General features: G+C 39.4%; 1 protein-coding gene across 9 annotated transcripts in view; it reads right to left on the reverse strand.

The window, feature by feature from the left end:
• Positions 1-24,323, reverse strand: part of Celf2 (CUGBP Elav-like family member 2) — an 860,969-nt gene that overhangs the window by 630,276 nt on the left and 206,370 nt on the right. For all 9 annotated transcript variants that reach the window (XM_060372818.1, XM_060372830.1, XM_060372809.1 and 6 more), the window contains one exon: positions 8,321-8,419. The gene's annotated coding sequence lies outside the window, so the exon portion shown is untranslated. Of the gene's footprint in view, positions 1-8,320; positions 8,420-24,323 lie in introns of those variants that run through there.

Raw genomic sequence — 24,323 nt, forward strand, 5'->3', positions numbered from 1 at the left:
ATAATAACAATCTAAACAGACTAAGACGCCATTGTCACTGATGTCTGTAGAGCTGGTCTCTAGAGAGCTTCTAGAGCCTCTGGCCGCAGTTGGTGTTCAAGCACACTCTCAGAGAAGTGGGTTGTGTGGTTCTCCGGCTTATAATGGGCAGCTTCTCATGCAAGGGCTGTTGGGTAATTTACCAATAAGTCTCCACACCTTACTTGTCCTCCCAAAATCCATCACAGGGCTGATAACTCCCAGGCCTTACTAACGCTTCCAACCTCATACTTATTATATTCTGCACTCATGCTATATGCTTGATGTCTTCTAAGTTTGTCAGATGTTCCAAGCGGACAGCAACTTTTTGGCCTCATTCTAAAGTAGGTGTCAGAGTGGTAGTATATGGCTTTCATGATACCATTATCTTAAATACATTTTATTATTTAATTTGTAAAGGCACAGACATTTTATCTAAAAAAAAAAAAAAAAAAAAACTGAGGCAAGAAATGAAAGTTAAGTTTCCTAAGGGCACATAGCTTGGAAAAGGTTGAAGTAAGAGTTCACACCTTTAAGCCATGAGCTACTGCCCCTTGGACATCTGTGGTTCATTTTACCACTTTGGGACGTTCAGCATATCTTAGATAGTATATTGCACATGCATATATAAGCACAGCTCTTCCTAAGATTATACCGATAATTTTTTAGTGTATAAGTTGATAGACTAAGAAGTACATTTCTTTCAAACACAAGATCATTACAGTCTGACTCATATCAGCTCCTAAGGGTATCACTTGCAAGTTAGGCATGTCCTCTCATTCTTTTCTTTTCTTTTCTTTTCTTTTCTTTTCTTTTCTTTTCTTTTCTTTTCTTTTCTTTTCTTTTCTTTTCTTTTCTTTTCTTTTCTTTCCTTTTTTCTTTTCTTTTCTTTTCTTTTCTTTTCTTTTCTTTTCTTTTCTTTTCTTTTCTTTTCTTTTCTTTTCTTTTCTTTTATGTGTTTAAAATTAGGGAGAACAATGAAAAAAGTTATACATTGTGGGCCTCCCCAGCAAAGGGCCATTAGGGCTCACGGCCTAGGGCAGCTTTTACTTCCGTGCCTATGGAAGTAGTCAGAGTACATGATCTGATGTTAGAAAGTCGGCTAGAGAGGAACAACCGCTGGCAGGCTTGGAGATGGTGTGGAGAAACCTGATTGGTCACCTAAAGCTCTATCGCGTGCTCTCTCTTCTAGGAAGGAGTCTGCGGCTGCTCGCCCTCGCCCTGCATTTGTGTTCACCTGACTCACGGTGTCTGTGTGATGACTGACTCCGGGCCTCTCACCCCCTCGGCCTGGACCCCTTGTCCTCAAGCACAGGCTGAACCCTTGGGAAGAGGACCAACAGTACATGTTCATCAACTTGTTTTGTTTGCATCATATGCTCTCCAAAGCCCTTTCCTAATCAGTCAAAGGAGGGAAAGGTACAAGTTCCTGGGACCTCTCTGTATGAGGTCAGAATCTTCTATGCAGACGAATGCTCTGCGGAGGCAGTGAAGAAAAGAAGGGAGTGAGGAACTCAGGGGAAAATGATATAAGGAGATTGCACAGTACTGACGGGACTGTGGCTCCCGCTGTGTGTGCGTACCACCAGGCTCTGGATGAGATCATAGCTTTAATTGCATTCTCAGTGTTGTCAGTGTGACCCCGCCATGTTCCTGTGTGGAGGTCTTCCGTGACGCTTCACATTCCCTTTACCCACACTTGTTAAATGGAGTGGCCTGGAGAATATTCTCTGTGGGATCTCATATTTGATTTCCTGATGAAATTCAATAGGGAAATGTTATGTATAGATACAGAATTTTGTTAGCATATATGTATTTCAATCAACCTGTAGCATAATGTGGTACTAAACTCAACTTCTGCTTAAAATGTTCCACTTAACACAGGCTGTCCTTATGGAAATTGCTGGGTATATTCAGCTATTTGCCAATTTGGGTTACTGGGAAAAATTCCGTTTTTGCCATGGTGATTTGAATACTATTTCTGGAATTTGCTTAGGAAGAATATCATTGGCCTAAACTCTAGAATAATTTAAAATAATTATATTAAGCATATATGTGTTAAAAGCACAGAATTATGAAGTATATTAAAATATAAGTTTTAACTTTTCCTATGGTTTCACAAAATATACTTTTATAAACTTCTACATTGAAAGGTTATTAAATATTATGGCATTCAGGAAAGTATAGCATTCGTTTTCCTAAAACTAATTATATAGCCATGAACTAGTCTTGAATTGTTGATTCAAATTTTTTGTTTATTTTATTGAGGCAGGATCTTACGCACCTTTCTGCAGCCCAGGCTGTCCTTGAACTTTTGATCCACATGCTAGGATTATATGTACCCCACCATGCCTCACTGATTAGATTTTAAGGGAAGGTCAGCGAAAGAAATCTAGAAGCAAATAGGCCACAAACAGGTGCTGATCAAGAAGCCGTGCATTGAGCTGAGGGTATGGTTCAGTCAGGAAGAACCTGAGCTTGAAACACAAAGCCCAAATACAAAAACCCAGCCATGGTCATGTGTATTTGTAATCCTGGCACTGGAGATGCAGAGAAAGGTTGATTCCTGGAACTCACTGGCCAGCCAGCCTAACCTACTTGGAAAGTTCTGGGCTAATGACATCCTCTACATTAAAAAAACAAGGTAGATGGTTCAGAGGAGAAGCCTAAGGTTGTCTCTGGCCTCCATGAACACACACACACACACACACACACACACACACACACACACACACACATCTGCATTGAAGTTCCTATGTTAAATCTAGGATATGTCCATAATAGTGGTACATCAAATACCCTGTTGTCTCACTCTATGGTGAAATGAAGCGACTATCCATTTCAGTCTCATTAACAACAAACAGCAGGAGCCTGGGCAGGATGTAGGCAGCACTAGAGGACAACAATGATAATTTGTTTGCATCTTTCTTTCTGAGAATGGCAGTGGGAATGTCATCCTTGACATGTCATGGTGTTGTTTCACTGCCACATATGCTCAGGTCTGTCCATAAACAGGCTTTGTTTTTCTCCTACCTTAAAGGGTCTGTCGTATAGGTATATTGATAGTTTCTAAGCTGAACCCACCATTCTGGTTTCTGTAAAAGTAAATTCAGACCATCTGTTACAATGTTAAAATGAAAAGAATGCAGGTACCATGTTAAGTAAAAAACAAAACAAAAAACAACCCTCCATATTTTAGCTATATCAACTGTCTTAGTCAGTATTCTGTCACTATGAAGAAACACCATGACCATGCCAATTCTTACAAAAGAAAGCATTTAATGAGGACTTGCTTATAGTTTCAGAGGCTTAGTCATAGTGGAGAACATGGCAGCAGGGAGGCAGATGTGGTTCTGGAGAAGCAACTGAGAATTCTCCATCTGGATCCATCTGGCAGCCAGAAGGGCTGGCTTAGGTTTTTGAAACTCAAAGCATACGTTCAGTGACACACTTCCTCCAAGAAGGACACACCTCCTATCTCTTCTCAAGTAGTGTCACTCCCTGATGACTAAGCATTCAAATATATATGAGCTTATGAGGCTATTCTTATTCAAACCACCACAACGCATGCATGAAATGACTTAGCACATGCTGAACTTGGCCCTGAATGTTCGGAGATAGACCAGCAGCATCAGGCCGTGCTGGAACCATAGGCCTTAGAAAGAATGTCTTCAAAGCCTTCACCTACTTCATGGGAAAGGGTGGAAGAAATCATTTTGCCCTCGGGACCTTTTAAGCAGGCCCATTGTTCCCCTCAGCAGAAATCCCAGCCATTCTGCCTGTTCAGATCATTTTTCTTCCTCCTGCTTCAGGTAGCAAACTGGCAGTGGGTTGAGGGCTTTAAAACGTTAGGGCAATAGAAATTATGTAAATATTGCGTTTCAGCAAGAAAAAAATCCAACCCCTTGAGGTCTTTTAAAGAGCATTAATCCAGAAATTAGGTACAAATTTCTACTTTTTTCATACTAATAATGATTTCATAAAGAAAAACTCATTAGGAATTGTGACAAATAAGAAGTTCGATTGAACATTTAAATTCAGGAACCTCAGTGAATGCCCGGGGAGGTATTTATCCAGCCAATGACTCTCTGATGTTATTAGAAAGTCATTTATTCAAGAAAGTCTCCATTCATGGGTTTACATAAGAACAATACCTGCTTTACAAAGGCTTGCATTTTCAGTATATCACATACCTAATTTACAATGACTTTTGGTTAAAATTTTCATTAGGTTGGTTCAATAGCATTTGATAATTTTAATTTGGTTTTATGAGATCCCAGGTTCCCATTTATAGGAAGAGGAACTGCTGAGGAAATAAATTTTTAAAGAGCACATTCGTCTCTCCAGTGAGGCCTGATGGAAAGTGTGGAGTGGAGGAAAATGAACCTTTTCTATTTCTATGGCAATCTTTTTACACAGAGATTCTGGGCAACCATGAAAAACAATGCAGATCCAGGCCATCACTGTTTTGCATATACTGATCTGTATAGTCATTCTGCAACCAAGTATTCTGTGAGATACCAGAAAGGACAAAGAAGACCCCCAGAGTTTAAGTACAGAAACATCATGGGCATAGAAACACAACAGGTCCAAGTGGTTTCCTGAAACAGGGGTCAGAAAGTGCAGGAGACCAGCATTCAGGACCTGAGTTGGGAAAACCACTATTTAAGGCTGATCCATGGGTATGAAATCTGGGCAGGGGGGCCGAATCCCAGTTTACCATCCTGGTATAACTAAGAACCTTTCTTAGGCACAGAACCTAACTTTCTGCTCCAGGACAAAATAGGACTAAGGCACAGGGTAGACGCAACTATCTGGAGTGATGAGAAATTGTCCTTGTTTAGTCTGAAAAGGGCAAGTTAGCAAGAGATTGAAGGAAACAGACCCAGCATAAATTTTTTTTCAGAAATTAAGTTTTTTTTTTTTTTTTTTTGTAAATGTTCTCTGATCTAAATGCCATGATGGTAACTTCAAAAACCTCTGTAGCTCATCTGTAAAACAGCCCATTGCTGTGCAAAGCACCACCTTTCCCTCACCATATTAACACAATAATATAAGATGGCTACTGAGCTGGCATTGTGTAAATGCCAATGAATTTCCTTATCACACCACATTGAAGCACCCTGGAAACTTAGCACTTATTTGCCCAGATGGCTATAATAAAACCCAAAGTGGACAGTCCATACCCTTTGCCACCATTACATTCCAAAGTGACCTCTTATGCAGAGGAGACGATTCTGAAGTCATTATTGATATAGAAAAACCAAAGTGGATCATTGAACCTCTGAATGCTGCTTTTCACTTACTGAGAGACTTGTGTTATTTTCTTTATTTAGCTCATGAAATCCCATGGTTTATTTAGAGAACAGACTCTTTTACACCTACATTGTCCCAGAAAGGGCTGTTTTGTTTCTCAACAAAAGTCCTGAGCTATTGAGTCAGCTTCAAATGACCGATTCAAATGCCTACCTTCTCCGTACGTAGGACTTGGCCTCTGATATAGAATCTAAAAGCCCTGGAATGGAAGTTACAAGCCCTGTGTCACAGCTGAATGTGACATCACGGTTAGGTATGCTCTGATATCATGGGAGGCAAACTTGCAGAATGTGTTGGGTGACTGCCATTGCCATTGTAAGTTATGCTCTGTATTTTATAGTACATCATGAAACCATAAAAGTGACATTAAACTTTAGATTTCAGTGTTTAAATCACACATTTTATTCATCGTTTGGCAGTTAAATGCTTCTTAAATACTATGGAAATTTGATGATTTGACATATGTAAGGCTGAATTACTAAGTGCAGTAAAACTACACCATCCAAATCCACCACAAGGCAAAGGAAGATCTGATTCCCTTTGGCCTCTGAGAAAGGAGAGGCAGGACCCAACAGAGCTGATTTCTCTAACCCTAGATGCCCATTCTTACATGCTTATCAAAACCATGGTAGGAACTGACCAGAGTCAAGCATTTTTATTTCCCATGATTGCTTTAAACTTGGCCTGACATGTTTTAAAAGTTCCTCACCCTCAGGGGCATAGGAGTAGATGAGGGAGGGAGAGAGGGTGGGATTGAGATGGAATGAGGGTGGGGCTACAGCAGGGCTACAAAGTGAGTAAAACTGTAACAAATAAAAATTATATTAAGAAAACTTCCTCTTCCCTCCTATGAAACTGTAAATTGAATCCTAGGATCATCTGTGCTTAGTTTCCTAGGCTTTGCCAGAAAGAGTACATGATGATGTGAAAATCTCAGTTGGCATGGTTCAAAGCTTACTGTCCCTGCTTCCCTGTCTGATGGCTTGTCCAGACTCTGTAAGCTATGTATCAGATTTACCCGCTTTGGAATATAATGTCCTATTCTTGGGATGGAAGTTGGCCTTATTTGACAAATATTTTGCTGCTATTTTTGTTGTTATTTTTAATTTTTTTTTTTTTTTTTTTACTGATTCTTTAGCCAGTGGAAAGGGCTTTCCACCTCTTCCCCCCACTTATCGCTCATGCACTGGCAGTCACTGAGATTTGAACTCCCTTGGCTGTGACTGCAGCTCTGAGTACATGATCTCCAGCAGACCCTCCTATTCACTGAGGAGCAACTTAAGCTGTGGGGTGCAGCCTCAGGACTGTGAGGATTCAGGGACAGTGCTCCTACTTCCTGGAACGTTTGCTCATCTGTGGGCTCCACTACAACAGTCACCGCCTCCCCCATCTTCTATGCCTGTTCTAAGGCCTGAGTCCCAGGCAACATGTAAAAGATTTAACCTAGTGCTTTCTCAAGGCGTTATTAATCCTACGTCCAGGTCCAAGAAATACTTCAGTTTCTCTTTTGTGGGAGTAAGGGGCCATGAAAGTAGATACTCTAGAAATGGAGAATAAAAAGAGACCACCAAAGAGATAAAAGGACCAGAAATCCAAAACCTAAAGTTATTCTTGCTTAATGATTTTTGCCTTTGGCTTTGTTAATAAAACTCTAGGGGTTTCAAGAGTCTAATTTTTTTTGCCACCTCTCAGCTAGTGAGTCCAGCCTCAATATCAATGGAAGCCTTGATTTGTAAAATATGCAACGTTTCCTCTCATAACCAAGCCCATTGCATATGACTCAGATCTGAACCACTGTCCAGAAAAATGCCTGTGTTTTAGAATTCTGTGACTTTTTGCTTGTCCTCTGTGTTCTGCATCTCTGCCACAGTCGCCTAACAAGGCATTTTCCATTCTTCTTTTCGTCAGTTCACTGCATGCAGTTCCTTGTGTCCTTTAGAAATGAGCTCTTCAGTAATCAGAAATCACTTTCACTACAGTTCAGTGCTTTTACTGTAGATGTGGCAAATGCTTGTTTACAGAGCTGGTAATTGGATTAAAACATTGAAAAGAAACGGAAACAGGGAATGTATTGAAAAAAAATGAGAAACACAACCATGAAAATCAACAAAACCAAAATGAATTAAGCAGCTTTAATAAATGAAACTGCCATTTCTAGGAATGACTTATCAGAGTAACAGATACTCCAGAGTGTAGGGTCGTCAGTAGCCAATGCTACACTACTTAATAAGCTAAGAATAAAAGGAAAGGGACTCGGGAAGAGACATTAAGTGAGGATGACTTGAAACAGTTGATTGATTTCCTTTTCCTTGAAACTGAGTGTAAGTCACTCCCAAGTCCAGATACTGAAATTCACTAGTAGGAAAAAACCCCAAGGTAAATTATTTAAGAAAGGAGATTATTATTTTAAATTTAATGGCCCATTTAATTACCATTTTAATCACCCAAGAGTACAAGTGTGTTGAGATTGTTATTTTGAATTTAGACACCATTTTAATAGAATAAGAATATGAGTGTGTTTTTTCTTTGGCTTTGCTGACATTGGGGAACAGAAGAAATGCAACTGTGGCCTGTGTAATACTGTGTCCATGCCAGGGTGGAGTCGATATATGAGTATACTTGACAGCTTCCCTTCTAAAGAGCAGATCCATAGAGCTACTTTTCTGAATAGACTTCTAATAACCCTTTTATAATAGTTTTATTTTTTTCTAAAGATGAAGCTCATGTTTTGAGGAAATAAAAACACCTTGCAATAAAACCAAAGCAATAGTAATAAGAGAATGTGAAATCAAAGAGTGAACCGTTATAGACACGCCAATATCCAACAACAAAACTCTCTTGCACACATGACCCAAAGGCACACGGGTCAGACTCAGCAATAATCAGAATCCAGAGGAGAAAATTCTCAAGGGAAAGAGCCAAATGTTTATGTCCCAGCAAGTTTCAGAAGGAGAAAAGGAGCAGGCGAATAATGCACCGTCACTACCTTGTCGGCAGAGATCGCAAGGTGCCGCTCTGGTCTGCGGAAGACACTGCGGAAGGTCTGCTGAGGGCCTGGATCACTCCTTTCTGCAGCAGGGCGGACCTAAGCAAACAAACAAAAAATACACTCAGGGAGCGAAATACAGTCTTTCCAGCTTAGAAAGCCTTTTAAATGCAACTCTGCAATTGTCAAAAAAAGAAAACCTTCTTGTTTTTAAATAAAATGACACTTATTTCTTTTGTGTGTTTGTGTGTATGTGTGTGGAGACCGGAGGGCAGCTTTTTGGAGTTAGTTCTCTCCTCCTGTTATGTTGTTTTTGGGAACTGAACTCAGGCTGTCAGGTTTGGCAGCAAGTGCTTTTACACCCATTGGGCTAGAGTTAGGTTTGATGAATGAGATTCAGTCAGAGTTTTTTACGCAAATTAGTCATTGTTCTAATTGAACAGTACTGGTCAATTGAAGGTAGAAGTGAAATTTCATAGTAGTAAAACATTGCTTCTTTGATTTATACCTGCTGAGGTTGGTTTATGACCTGGAATTTATTATCCTAAGCCAGGAGCTGGTGAACTCTAGTCCATGGTCTAACTTCAAACAGAATCCTGTTTTGTTTCATGGTCCATAAGCTAAGCATCAGCTTTGCTTTTCTCAATGGTTAGAAAAAAAAAATCAAAGGAAGAATATGTCTTGATGTGAAAATTGTAATGTAAAATTCAGACGTTAGTATCTGCAAAGTCTAACTGGAATTCAGCCACACACCCTTGTTCACATTCTATGATTATTGTTTTACACTACAGTGACAGATATGAGTTGTTGAAAATGAGAGAGCATGGCCTGCACATCTTAAAAGAACTACTACCTGGCCCTTTAAGAAAATGTGTTGACACCTGAACTAAGCTATAATTGATATCAACTTTGTTGAAGGAATGGAAAACAATGTAAAAAGATCCTAAATATTGAGGCCAGTCATAAAGCAAGTGAGTGATAGGTTTATAAACTGCTAAAATAAAAGCGTATTTTATTGTAGGATCGTGGTTGACCATGAGTATATACAAATGGAATCATTGGCTATCAGTGATGGAAAGTGTGGCCTAGCTTTACTACTAAATTTTGATGTTTAGTAAGTTCATTTTGACAATTATTCAAGATGATCCATTATATTTGATATGAATAGTTATGTATTAATTCAATATAGAATAAGTAAAAATACCCCTCAAGACAACCTTAACATTTAAGTGGATATCTAATTAATCATCTGTTAGTCTACAATCTCTCTCTCTCTCTCTATCTTCTATCATCTATTTATCTATCTGTGTGTCTATGTATGTATGTATTGTCTATTTATCTAGCATCTATCAATTGACTATCCATCTATTGTCTGTCTATCTATTTACCTGTCTGATCAAGTGTCTATCAGTCTATCACCTATCATCTATATATCTATCTAATAACCATCTATCTTCTATTTATATAATCAATTATCTATCATCCATTTATTTATTATCCATCTATCTATCGATTTATCTATCTATCTATCTATCTATCTATCTATCCATCCAATCAAGCATATGCCATTCTGTCATCTGTCCATCTATCATTTATCTATAACACATGGGTGTGTATTTATGGAATTCAGTGGAGACTAGTGAGTGCTTGATTTTAAGGGGATTCAGATTTCTCAGTCTGTTTACTGCAGCCACAGAGCTGTATACAGATCCAGTTCCTGGTGGTTTGCGATAATGTGCATCTAGGCTATACATACAATTTGTCTAAGAAGACAGTGGTCATCCCTCACATGGAAATAAACAGCTTAAAAGCAGCACACGATCCTTTTCAGCTAGTATGTAGACCTCCTCTAACAACTGTCCTTCCTGAGAGTTTGAAATATTTAATAAGAGCGTTAAATACAGATGTTACAATTTTTTCACAGTAAGGTAAAACAATTTTAAACAGCCACTGAACTTCATAAGGTATTAGATATAATATGTTAACCTTAGAATACAACAGAAAGACTACTAGTTTTGAAATCATTTTGATTGGTGCTAAGATCTGTGGGTATGAGTAATAGAGGGAAAATATTTTGATGTCTGGCCACTGAATAGAAGAATCAAAATGAGCCAAAGAAGCAGTTTGACAACAAAGCTGCCTTACTGGTTAGCTGAAGGAAGGAGATACATTTAGACTGAAAGAGCAACTTGCTAGGTCATATTTTCAAGTGACAGTGTTGAATAGTGACCTAGATAGACCATCAGTCCACGCTACTGTATTGCACAGTTTCTTGTGAGTCCATCGTTTATCTGGTCCTATGTCATCAGACCACTCTCATCAGTTAGTGGCTTGTCTGGTCAATAGAATGACTCAATCAACTGATGCTGAACAGTTTGGTTCATTTTGTTTAACAGATAGCAGATAGGAGTATCCCAAAGGCCGGGTCATCTTTATTTAGGTCATCTTAAAGTCTGATCCATGTTCCTTACATTCAGAGGGATGAAGTCAGTTGTATCCCTCTAATATTTCAGGATACATTAGCCACAAATGGAGGCTCTCAATCCTTATGTGGGGTTAGCAGTCACTCAGTGGAACTTTAAGAAACTCTAAATCCTACATCTACTTTCATAAGTGTTGATTCAGTGTTTCAGGGTGGAGCTCCGGGAACATGCATTTTTTAATAGTTTTGTATGAAACACTTCCTTGAGGCACGTGCATTTGCACAGCAAGTCACTAGCTGGTGGCACTGTTCGGACAGGTTGTGGAATCTTTTGGATGTGACACCTCAGCAGCAGGCGTAGAGCCATGTGTTTAGGCCATGGGGTTATCACGTGGGCCTAGTTCCTCTCTGAACTGTCATCTCCATGACTGCTGCCATGAGGTAACCTCATACTCTCTGCTACACCCTACCTGCCATGATCAACTACACTGTCTCAAGCCACAAGCCCAAATCACTTTCCCCTACCTTGAGTTCTTTCTATGAAATATTCTACCATGACGATGAGAATTGTAACTAATTCAATTTTTAATAAGTACCCATGTGATAAGATGTCAATGGTCTCAGGGAACCTCAAAGAGATCTAAGGCTTTCTCTTTGGTTTTTGGCCCAAAGATAGAAACACTTTTGGTCCAAAGGCCTTATTTCTTGTTAATATTGCCAAAGATTCATATGCACATGGCCAGACTTTTCTGCAGCCACACGCTTTATGATCTTGTGGAAAAGGTTGCTGCCAATGGTCCCATTCACAAGCCCTAAGACACACTTGTCCAGTGTACAAATGATACTTGATGCATTTCTATGTAATTTTGAGAATGGAAATGATGTGATTTCCCCCAAGGACTTTATGATCATCATGTAATTGTGTACTGTAATGTCTCCAGAGAATAATCCTGGCAGATTTCTTTTCCTAGATCATACATTGCTTTGGCCATCATTTCCTTACATCTGTCAAACAAAACCATGAGCAGCTGTGCTGATAATATCTGCTTCTTTTGGACTATATTAAAAGGTTTATCTTATTAATAAATGGAGGCAATTAAAGGTTAACTAGTTAGCTCATCCAGCCCTTAGCATAATGACTGATTACAAAGACATGCTCAATTTAATTACTGAAATTTAAGGCTTGTATTTCTAAATTTGGGAAATCTGAAAGTAATTCTCATTCCTAATTCTATATGTCAGCTCTATCAGAGATAAATAACAAATCAACATTGCTTCATATATTCACAGGAGAAGTAGGACCAGGGTAATCTGATGACATTCCCCCACCCCCTAGATTGGAGTCATATCATTGGCAGACACAGAGAATCATAGCACAAAACCTTCCTGGGAGCCAATGATAGAATATGGGCTAAAGAACTACAATTAATGGGCTGTTGGGGTATCAGTATAGACAGGCTGAGAATCGTAAACAGCAGAGAGAAGTTCTCTTACATTTTTGTGGTGTTAACTCTAGAACTTAATCGTGTTCTCACTGTAAAGACTAGACGAAAAACCCTCTATTGATTTTTCCAGGAGTAGGGGAGAAAAAGAGAACCACACTAAAGGCTGTCAGAGTACTGGGCTGATAGTCTACCCTCAGGAGAAACTAGTTCACCAGAGCCTGGCCTGAAGGGTTTTTACCAGACCCTGGATCACTGGAATGAGGAGATATCCAACTCTAATTAGTTTTGGCTTTTTTCCTTGGGAGAGAGAAACACTTAATTCCAAACCACTGTAGTCATCTTGTCTCACGTGGTAGCTATGTAAGGGTGAAGATGGAGATACCCAAAAACTATAAAGTTCAGAATCCAGTGGTCTAAATCCAGTAAAGGGCTTAGATGGAATCATAGACTGCACAATGCTTTCTCGTCCCACACTCTTGTCATCCGCTTTACTGAAGGTTTGTTGACAGCAGGTCCTTCACCCAGTGTGCCTTATCTGAGTACAAAATCAAACCAAACCACGAGGCAAAGTGAGATTCCAGAATGCAGTGTGAAAGGGCAGAACACATATCAGAAGCAGATGATGTGGGATGAATGACCTCACAGAGAAGTTAAGGCAAACATATCAGTGTCTAGAAACATATGGGCAATATAAGAAAAGATATAGAAAATCTAAGAATGAGCTGAAAACATGCTAGAGATAAATACCACTATGGCAGAGCTGAAGGTGCCTTTCATGGGCTTGTTGGTAGAATAGACCTGGCTGGGGAAGGAATTCTAAATTTGAAGACAGCATTTTAGAAACCCCTCCAAATCTGTAAAGCAAAGAAAATAAAGGGTGATTAAAAAGTCAAGAGCAGAATATTTCAAGCACCGTGGAAGCACTGTAACACCTATAAAACACATGTAACAGCAAGAACAGGAAGACAGAAAAGAGAAGGAACAGGGGAATTATTTGAAATAACAGCAACTGGGAAGATTCCCAAGTAAATGTCAGACATCCAACCACAGATTCCCAGAAGCTCAGAGAGTATCAAGCAGCGTAAAAGCTGAAAGAACTACACCTTGAGCATATTATTTTCAAACCATGGAAAAGCAAAGATACTTAGAAATTTTTGAAAAAGCCAGAGTTAGAAAAACAGATCCTCCACAGAGATATACAGGTAAAATTTACATAGAAATACATTAAAAAGTAGATTGATATATTGAGTGTTGAGGGAAACAAAGTCAAAACTTTACCAGTTTAGAACTTTGTGCCCTGTAAAGTTACCTTTCAAAAGTGAAAGAAGATTAAAGACTTTCTCAGACAAAACAACCCAGCCAACCAACCAACCAACCAACCAAACAAACAAAAAAACAAACAAACAGCAAGCAAGAAACAAAAACAGACGGCCCTTAGATCTGTTTTGCAAGGAATGCTAAACAATATTTTAGAAAGAAACAAAATAATAAAAGTCAGAATTCAGGGCTACATGAATAAAGAAAGAGTACCAAGAAAGAGTGAGGGAGAAATGGATCAGTGGTTAAGAGTATACACTGCTCTTGAGGAGAACCTGCATTCTACACTCAGCACCACTTTGAGTGTCACACTGTCACCTGTCACTCCAACTCCAGGAGGATATGATCCTCTGCCTTCTGAGGAGAGGGTAACCCCCAAAACATGCACATGATTAAAAATAATAAAATAAATCTTTTGAAAAAAAAAGAATTAAGTGAAGGAAACGCCAAAATTAGATAACACCTTCTTTAAAACCATGAAGAAAGTGCAATCAACAATATATTGTGTCTATATATTAAAGAATGGGCCAAAGATCCTAATGAACTCATCAGAGAAGAATATCAGTCACAGTCTGACAAGATACCCCTGGTGATGACCTATCAGGAAAATGCCAATTAAGGAATCACCAATGAGACACTGCTGTGTACCTAGTTGTTCTAGTTTTATTTCTTTTGCCCTGATAAAATACCCTGACAAAAAGAAACTCGGGGTTCATTTCAGCTTGCAGTTCCATTTGCAGCCAACCATCCTGGAGAATCCAAAGCAGCAACTTCAAATAGCTAGTTACGTCACGCTTAGAGTCAAGAGTAGAGAGAAATGATGGCATACATGCTCATGTGCTAGCTTGTGCTCTGCTCAGTTTATCCACTCATCTACAGTTCAAGAAGCCCTGCTTAGGAAATGGTACCATCTATAGGGGGCTGAGTCTCCCCACATCAGTTAATTGAAGTAAGACAACTCATGTTCCATAGCTATGCCCATAGGCCAAGGCAATTCAGACAATCCTAATGATTTTAGGTTGTGTAAAGTTCATAATGAGAGCTAGCAATCATACTACTGGAATGGTCAAAATCAAAACCCTGAACATAAGAATTGTTGATTGAGTCATGGAGGAATTGGTAGTATTCTTGATGCTGGTGGGATGCAAAAGTAGCGTACCTATTAGTAATTTCTCACAGGACTAAATGTGCTCTTATTGTACAAGCTAGCTGTCCTGGTCCTCAGATATTACCCAAAGGAGTATACAAAGGCAACCACATATATGTTTGTAGTGAGTTTATTTAGAGTGGTTTCAACTAGAAAGCAACCAAAATGCCCTACAGTAAAGAACTAATAAACTGCAGTATATCCAGACAATAGAATATTACTCAGCACTAAAAAGAAAAGAGCCTTTTAGTGAAGGAACACTTACATGCATATCATTAAGGAAAAGAAGCCAGTTAGGCATGGCTATATGTTTTGTGCTTCTGTGCTGGTTGGAATGAGAATAGGCCCCCACAGACTCATATATTTGCATGCTTGGTCTCTAATTGATAGGAGAGGCCTTGTTGGCAGAGGTGTGTTCTTATTGGAGGAAGTGTGTCACTAAGGCTGGGTTTTGAGGTTTCAGAAGCCTACGCCATGCTCAGTTTTTCTCCTCCCTCCTTTTCCTCCTTCCTCTCCCCCTGTGCCCCCTCCCTCTGCAGCTGCCTGTGGATCAGGATGTAGCTCTCGGCTCCTCCAGCACCACGCCTACCACCATGCTTCCTGCCATGATGATCCTGGACTGATGCTCTGAAACTGTAAGCGAGCCGAGCCCCCTATTAAATGCTTCCTTTTGTAAGAGTTGCCTTGGTCATGGTGTCTCTTCACGGCAATCGAACACTGACAAAGACAGCTTCCAAATGACAGTCTAAGGAAAGCAAAACTACAAAGGTAAAGTCCAACAATTTACCACTTATCGCTGCCCCGCAGAGGACTGTTACAGTGTTCTAACACCCAGCCATTCTACATGTATCCAACGCTACAGCGTACACAATCCTCATACAAACCTAATGCATACAGGTGATTGATTATATTAGGTTGATAATTACTCAATTTGGAAGCAATCAAGAAGGCCTTCAGTAGGTGAATGAATTAATAAGTGTGGTATATTAAGACAATGGACATCACTGAGCACTCTGGGTAATAAGTTGTCAAGGCTAACTCCATCATCTGTAATAAACAACCTAAATCATTCTGGGAAAAATGAGTTCTGAAATTTAAAAATAAACCAATTGTTCAACTACCAATAACCTATTATATTCATCATTTAAAAACAAAATTTGTTGATTGGCAAGAGACCTCTTAGGCTATAAAATCAGTATGGGTGTTATTTCCATGACCTGAAACTAAGATTGAGATTAAACAATACTTAAAGGTGATCCAATAAATACACATCATATTTATGGTATGCTTAAAGTATATCTCAGACTCAGCTCTCATCTGCAAAAGGCATGCTATTTTACACAAACAGCAACATTACTATGTAAAAATGTCTCAGGGTGGAACTCTGGTGAACTCCTCTAGGGTTCAGAGGCAAAGGAAATAATATATTATGAATAGAAATGAAGACATCGAGGAGAGGTGATAGAAATAAGTCACACAGCTCAGGTAGTTGGATTATTTTGGGGAGTGATAGCCAAAGACAGACCGGTACGTTCAATCCTCTTACATGCTGGGCTTCTGGCTCCTGGGAGACGTGGCAGTTTGCAAATCAGGATCAAGACTTGCTCATCATCTTGAGAAGGAATAAGACTATGAAAATAATGCCATTTAGCTTTTGATACTATGATCTGGAGGGAGCCTAGCCATTGATACTCTGTTTTCCAGTTTGCATGATAGCTGGCTTGCTGTTTGTCTCATTTCTACTTCTACACAGTACAGAGGGATCTGAGGAGAATCTTCCATGTCTCAGATGGAACGCCAGTGTAAAAATAACCACAATAACATTTGACTAAAACTTTACTCTGTATAAAACACTAACTTATATATTACTTCCAACTCAAACACTGGTCTTTCCAGGCATTTTCTCTACTTCTCAATAAGAAAACTAGACTTAAGAGAAGAAAATTAAAATATTTTCATTCTAAGTCACTCTGCTTTCATCCATGAAGCCTGGACTTAAATTCACTTCTATTCACACTATCACATTGTCTTTCTTCATTATGGGAAGTAAATAAAGGTGTCCATAAAATATTCTATAATGCAGACAAAATGAAAATTCTCTAAACAATGGGTCAGAAAGAGTGCTTGCTGCTCTTCCAGAAGAGCCAATTTTACTTCCTAGTACCTATGTTGGGCACAACCACCAGTAGCTCAAGGAGATCCAAGACCTCTAGCTTCCTCAGGCACACAGAGGCATGACCACACCCACACAATTATACACATAAATAAAATCGATAATTTAAAAAAATTCTCAAGAACCCAAGAGAGATTGAAGTAACCAGAAATTGAGAACAAGTATTTCTCTGCTTTCAAGGACTGACCTGGTGATTAATGTTCAGGTAGGTAGATGGGTTTCCCCTTACCTTTGTATGGCATATAGCTTTCAGGGAAAGTCACAAATAATAAAAAGAATACCCAAACAACCAAAACCTACTATTGCGTTCACTAGAACAGAAATAGTTGGGTCAACCAGAAGATAGTGAGTGGTTTTGGTGTGTAGTTACAGGAAACACACAAGGTGTGTTTAGTCAAAGGTGCTGGGTATGAACACCTCGGGAATTCATGGCACAGACACATGTGCTTCACTTGTGGGACAGAAGGAAGGACAGGAAAAGGGAGAAGGGAGGTGAATGAGGAAGGTGAAGGATGGGTGAGGGAGAGGAAGGAGCCATCAGCTTCAGGAACAAGCACACCAATCTAGAAAGTGCTGCAATGTGGCAGCACAATACCTTTGCTTGTTTTTCTAAAGGGCCCACGTTATAAACTGCAGCATGAGGCTAGACAGCAGAGAGAGTGAGGGATGGATTAAACGGGGATCTGAAGGGAATTCAGATCGTATCATGGAGGTTGTGCTGATTTTAGAGATGATCACAGATCAACTCACTGAGTTGTTCATTTAATCCAGGTTGTTGTTTGTTGGCTACACTGCTATAAAAGTGGCTGGAACAATTGTTAATCACTGGAAAAATCCCCCAAAGCAGAGAAGGGTTTATTCTCTATTTCTGGGTACTTCAACCTCTCCCCTGAAGTTGGCATTTTGCTTGAATCATTGGGTTCCAAACAATGGAGAAAACAAAAATATGAGGTGCGGAGCTGCCTTTGTGAATCTCTGTCTTGTTGGGGTGTATAATTTGAGCAGCTAATTTAGTTGAAAGACTGTTGTTGGCAAGTGTGGGCAAAGAACAAGGGCTCCTTTTGACAGTAAAAGTGAAAATGTAGTGCTAGTCCTGGCTGTGCAGAACAGTCTTCGCTGGAGAATGACGTAGGCTATGTACTGAGAGTTTGTAGGCTCCACTTTATTTTCATCTGAACTTCTGATCTAAGGTTTCACCTTCACTCCCCATGCTCCAGGGACTGGGGACTAATGCACGTGGACTCACCAGAACACCTTCAAAACAATCTAATTTGCCTAAGCCTACATGCTGGAGAGTGTTTAAAGGGCCCAATCAGTAAGGATAATATTGTTTCTGAAGATAAAAAGACTCTTTAAAATGTCGAATGTATTCAATAACTGCAGCTTACTTGCTAAGTTATAGGAAATATTTCTGTACTGATTTATAGGGTTTATACTATGGCCAGCCAAGTCTTCCTATGGTTTCTCGTGCTTAAAAACATCTCCATTTCTGTATGTAAACCCCATAGACACGAATATATATGCGTATATATACGTCATTTATTCAGAGCAGCTAGCAAGCAGAAGTGAGATTTCAATAGGTTATTTTTTTTTCCGAAACAAATGCTTGCTAATGTTTTTACATCATCCACTCACAGAGGTGGCCACCAACTCAGAAAGGTGACCCCCACACACTGTCAATTCAATTACATAGAATTGTGGACATGGAAAGGGGTAGGGAGGAGCTGAGGGAGGGAGGGTAGGATTGGGAGGGAATAAGGGAGCGGGATACAGCTGGGATACAGAATTAATAAAATGTAAATAATAATAATAATAATTATAAATAAAAAAAGAATTGTGTTACGGTTTGACTGCATACATTAAAAGAGAAAGCATGCTAGGTGCTGGAGTCCTAATGATCATGACTGGCATGGTCACAGTACTGAGGAGTCAGTTCTCTTATTCCAGGAGCACGGAACTCTTTAGCCTGACTTCTTAAAACTGTTTCAAAGCAGTGGAACCTCTTGGATCATGCATTTCATTTTGCCTTCTGTTATTCACCCCTGTTATGTTCCCATCTGGTTTGTTTTGGAGCGCCTGTTGGCTTATAGCACGTGATGAAACTGAATGCTTGCTTATGCACACAGCATCTTTGAACCAAACCCCAAGCTTAACTACGTGGTGAACTAATTTTTTTTTTATTCCTCTTTCCCTCAGGTAGAAATCTTGAAGGATTTTGAAGCAGCTTATTTGACGGTCTCACTCTTCTCATTTTCTTCTCCCACTACCAACTTTGGAATTATCTCTGCTTAGTGCATCCAATGAGCAGAAAATGAATTGCTTGAGAATAATTATCTGCAGAAGGTAGATCTGCTCCAGGCTCTGACCTATCATCTACCCCTCTGTCCTATTTCTTCTGGGGAGAGCTGGAGCCAACACAGGTCCTATGACCTGGAAGTGGCTTGACTGCTGGAATCTGGCAATTGGAAGATGCACACTTGGAACTTAATGTGTGGGAATAAGGAGAGGTTAATGCTGTTGGGTGCACTGCATGCAAAGACTGAAACGTGTTCTCTAGGGAAATCTGGTCAACACACATGAGCCAAAAACAGGCTGTGCTACCCAAGCAGCCCAGCCAAGGCTGCAGCCTGCATGATATAGGTTTCTCTTCTTCGTAACAAGCAGAAGGATGAGGTCTGCACAGAAAGCTGTTTATTGGTGTCACTTGACCAGGAAAAGGTGGGGAAAGTCCTACTGAGACTCATACCCATGAATTCCTTCCTAGAGCTCTGACTGTGGGTGAGTAATTAACATTTCATGTTAAAACCAAATTTAATTAAATCTAGCTACAAATCTACCCTTACAGAAAGTACTAGAAGGAAATCTCCAGCCTAAAGAGGTTAACCACACCCCCAAAAATACAAGGGATAAGTAACCCTAGACCAGAAAATCATGAGGGGAAACACACACACACACATACAACAACAACAACAACAGCAAAATAATAGGAATCAACAAACATAGTGCATTGAATCTCTCAACATCAGTGGTCTCAAATCTCCAATAAAAAGACACAGACTTGCATTTCCCTGATGACTAAGGATGTTGAGCATTTCTTTAAGTGTTTCTCTGCCATTCGATATTCCTCTATTGAGAATTCTCTGTTTAGCTCTGTACCCCATTTTTAATTGGATTAACTGATTTGTTGCTGTTTAACTTCTTGAGTTCTTTATATATTCTCAATATTAGCCTTCTGTCAGATGTAGAGTTGGTGAAGGTCCTTTCCCAGTCTGTAGGCTGTCTTTTTCTTTTAACCACAGTGTCCTGAGATTTCACCTTACACCATCAGAATGGCTAAGATCAAAAACTCAAGTGACAAAAAACATGCTGGAGAGGTTGTGGAGAAAGGGGAACCTTCCTCCCTCCATTGCTGGTGGGAATGTAAATTGTACAACCACTTTGGAAATCAATCTGGCACTTTCTCCAACAATTAAGAATAGCTCTTCCTCAAGATCCAGCCATACCACTCCTAGGCATATTATCCAAAAAAGGCTCAAGTACACAATAAGGACATTTGCTCAACCATGTTTGTAGCAGCTTTATTTGTAATAGCCAGAAGCTGAAAACAACCCAGATGCCCCTCAGTTGTGGAATGGATACAGAAATTGTGGTACAACTACACAGTGGAATATTACTCAGCAATAAAAAACAAGGAAATCATGAAATTTGCAGGTAAATGGTGGGAACTGGAAAGGATCATCCTAAGTGAGGTATCCCAGAAGCAGAAAGACACACAGGATATATACTCACTCATAAGTGGATATTAGATATATAATATAGGATAATCATACTAAAATCTGTACACCTAAAGAAACTGATCAAGAAGGAGGACTCTGGTTAAGTTGCTCAATCTTCATTCAGAAAGGCAAAGAGGATGGACATCAGAAGAGAGAGAAAACAGGGAACAGGACAGAATCCTACCACACAGGGCCTCTGAAAGATTATACCCTGCAGGATATCAGAGGAGATGCTGAGACTTATAACCAAACTTTGGGCGGAGTGCAGGGAATTTATGAAAGAAGGGGAAGACCTGGAGAGGACAAGAGCTCTACAAGGAGAGCAATAGAACCAAAAAATCTGGGTACAGGGGTCTTTTCTGAGACTGATACTCCAACCAAGGACTATTCATGGAGAAAACCTAGAACCCCCGCACAGATGGAGCCCATGGCAATTCAGTATCCAAGTGGGTTCCATAGTAATAGGAACAGGGACTGTCTCTGACATGAACTGATTGGCCTGCTCTTTGATCACCTGCCCCTGAGGGGGGAGCAGCCTTATCAGACCACAGAGGAAGACAATGCAGCCACTCCTGATGAGACCTAATAGACTAGCATCAGAAGAAAGGAGATGAAGACCCCCCCCATCAGTGGACTTGGGGAGGGACATGAGTGGAGAAGGGGTAGGAAGGGCGGGACTGGGCGGGGAGGGAGGAGGGAGCTACCGGGGAGATACAAAATGAATAAACTGTAATTAATAAAAATAAAAAAGACACAGACTAAGAGAATGCATGCAAAAAACAAAACTAAACTAAAAAACAAAACAAAACAAAAAAACAGGACCCATCCTTCTGCTGCATTCAAGAAACACACCTTAACATCAAGCATAAAAAAACATTATCTTGGGGTAAAATGATGGAAAAAGATATTCCAAGCAAATGGACCTAAGAAGCAGGATGGTATACTCATTTTAATATCTGACAAAATACACTTCAAACCTAAAGTGATCAGAACATGCTCATCAAAGGAAAAATCCATGCAGGGGACTTTGCAGTGCTTAACATTTATGTACCAAACACAAGGACACCCAAGTTCATAAAAGAAACACAACTACAGCTTAAAACACATATCAACACTCACACTGATAGCAGGAGACTTCAAGATACCACTTTTAACAACAGACAGTTCATCCAGACTAAAATTAAACAGAGAGATGCTGGAGCTCAGTGATGTTTTAAACCAAAGGGACCCAACAGATATTTATAGAACACTGAACCCAAACATAAAGGAATATACCTTCTTTTTAGCACCTCATGTAACTTTCTCCAAAATTGACCACGTACTTGAATACAAAGCAAGTCTCAACAGATACAAAAAAATTAAATAAGAAAATTAAAATAACTCCCTGCATCTATCTAGCCACAAGAGATTAAACCTGGACACCAACAACAGAAACAACACAGAAACTGAAGAACTCACTACAGAATGAAACCTGGGTAAAGACAGAAATTAAGAAAGAAATGTGAAACTTTCTAGATTTGAATGAAAATGAATACACAACATACACTTTAGCTTGTCTTTTCTACTTTGTGGATTCTTCTTTTTTCCCCCCACACTGTATATCCCCAGTTTCACCCCTAACACTAGAAAGGAGAGAAACAAGGATAGAGGGGAGAGAGGAAAATCCCCGAATCTAATTTCTTTCCTTTTGTTTCTTTTTTGATCACAACTACCAACAAACCTCAACCAACCTCCCTAAATGACCATGGACCACAGACCCCGCCTACCAGGGGGCTGTAGTATTTACATACCCTCTGAAAAGTTCCCAGAATTCCAAAGGTCATACAAAAACTCTCTGCAGATGGCAAAACTATGCTTCTGCTAGAGCATGAGGCAAATTTTGGGCAGCTGCTGTGAACAGTTGGAAGCAGCCCCATATCTCCACACCTGAGATTAAAACAAAAGCACATTCTTATAATATTTCTGTGTTTTTAAAAGAAACCCAAATAGTCTGCATTGATGGTCTGCAGGACAGACTATCAATGCAGATGCTGAGACAACCTTTCGGCAGAGTGCAGGGAATCTTATGAAAGAAGTGGGAAACAGTAAGATCTGGAAAGGACAGGAACTCCACAAGGAGAGCAACAGAACTAAAAAATTTGAGCACAGGGGTCTTTCCTGAGACTCATACTCCAACCAAGGACTATGCATGGAGATAACCTAAGACCCCTGCACAGATGTAGCCCATGGCAGTTCAGTATCCAAGTGGGTTCCATAGTAATAGGAACAGGGACTGTCTCTGACATGAACTGACTGGCCTGCTCTTTAATTACCTCCCCCCTGAGGGAGAAGCAGCATTACTAGGCCACAGAAGAAGACAAGGCAGCCACTCCTGATGAGACCTAATTGATTAGGGTCAGATGGAAGGAAAAGAAGACCTCCCCTATCAGTGGACTTGGGGAAGGGCATGCATGCAGAGGGTGAAGGAAGGGAGGGATTTGGACAGGAGGAGGGAGGGAACCACAGGGATACAAAGTGAATAAAATGTAATTAATAAAGAATTAAAAAAAAACAAAACAATAGACAAAAAAGTACATTCTTATAATATTTCTGTGTTTGTAAAAGAAACCCAAATTCCAGAATTCTTACTACAATACCCAAATTTGTGGGACACAATGAAAAAGGTTCTAAAAGTCAAGTTCATAGCTCTGAGTGGCTATATTAAAAAAACAATGTAGAGAGATTTCTTGCTAGTAATTTAAGAACATACCTGACAGCTCTAGAGCAAAAAGAAGATATCATGCTTTAAAAAGATTAGACTGCAAGAAATAAACAAACTCAGGGTTGAAATTAATGAAATAAAAACAAACAAGCAACAACAAAATAAAAGGAATCAATGAAATAAAGAGTTGATTTTTCGAGAAAATCAGTAAGATTGACAAACTCTCACTCAAATTAACTAAAATTCAGAGAGAGAGAGAAGATCCAAATTAGCAAGTTTAGAGATAAGGAGGGGCACATAACAGTAGGCACTGAGGAGATCCAGAGTATCATGAAGACATACTTTAAGAAGGGTGTACTCCTTCAAATTGGAAAATCTAAAAGAAATGGATAATTTTCTCAACACATGTCACTCACCTTAAATCAAGATCAGATAAGCAATTTAAACAAATCCCGAAATCCAAATAAAATAGACTCAACAATTAAAAGCCGACCAACCCCCCAAACAAAACAAAACAAAACAAAGCGAAAGAAAGAAATAAAGAGAGAGAGAGAGAGAGAGAGAGAGAGAGAGAGAGAGAGAGAGAGAGAAAAGCCCAAGGTGATATTGTTTTAGTGCAGAATTTTAAGTGATTTTCACAGAAGAATTAATGCCAATACTCCTCAAATTAATTCACAAAATAGGAACAGAAGAAACATTGCTAATTTGTTTTATAAGGCCTCAGTTACTCTAACACCCAAACCACATAAAAACACATAAAAAAATAGAATTATAGACCCACTTTACTTATGAACATACATGCAAAAATTCTCAATAAAATCTTGCAAACCGAATCCAAGAACACACACAAAAAAAATGGTCACCCACCATGATCAAGTAGGCTTAATCCTAGAGTTGGAGGGATAGTTATACATATCTAAAGTGATAAATGAAATTCATTATATAAACAAACTGAAAGACAAAAAAAAAAAAAAACATTATCATCTCATTAGATGCAGCAAAGTTTTTTTTTTTTTTTAAAT

The sequence above is a fragment of the Meriones unguiculatus genome, chromosome 19 (genome assembly GCF_030254825.1).
Source record: "Meriones unguiculatus strain TT.TT164.6M chromosome 19, Bangor_MerUng_6.1, whole genome shotgun sequence".
In the NCBI taxonomy this organism is placed as follows: Eukaryota; Metazoa; Chordata; class Mammalia; order Rodentia; family Muridae; genus Meriones; species Meriones unguiculatus.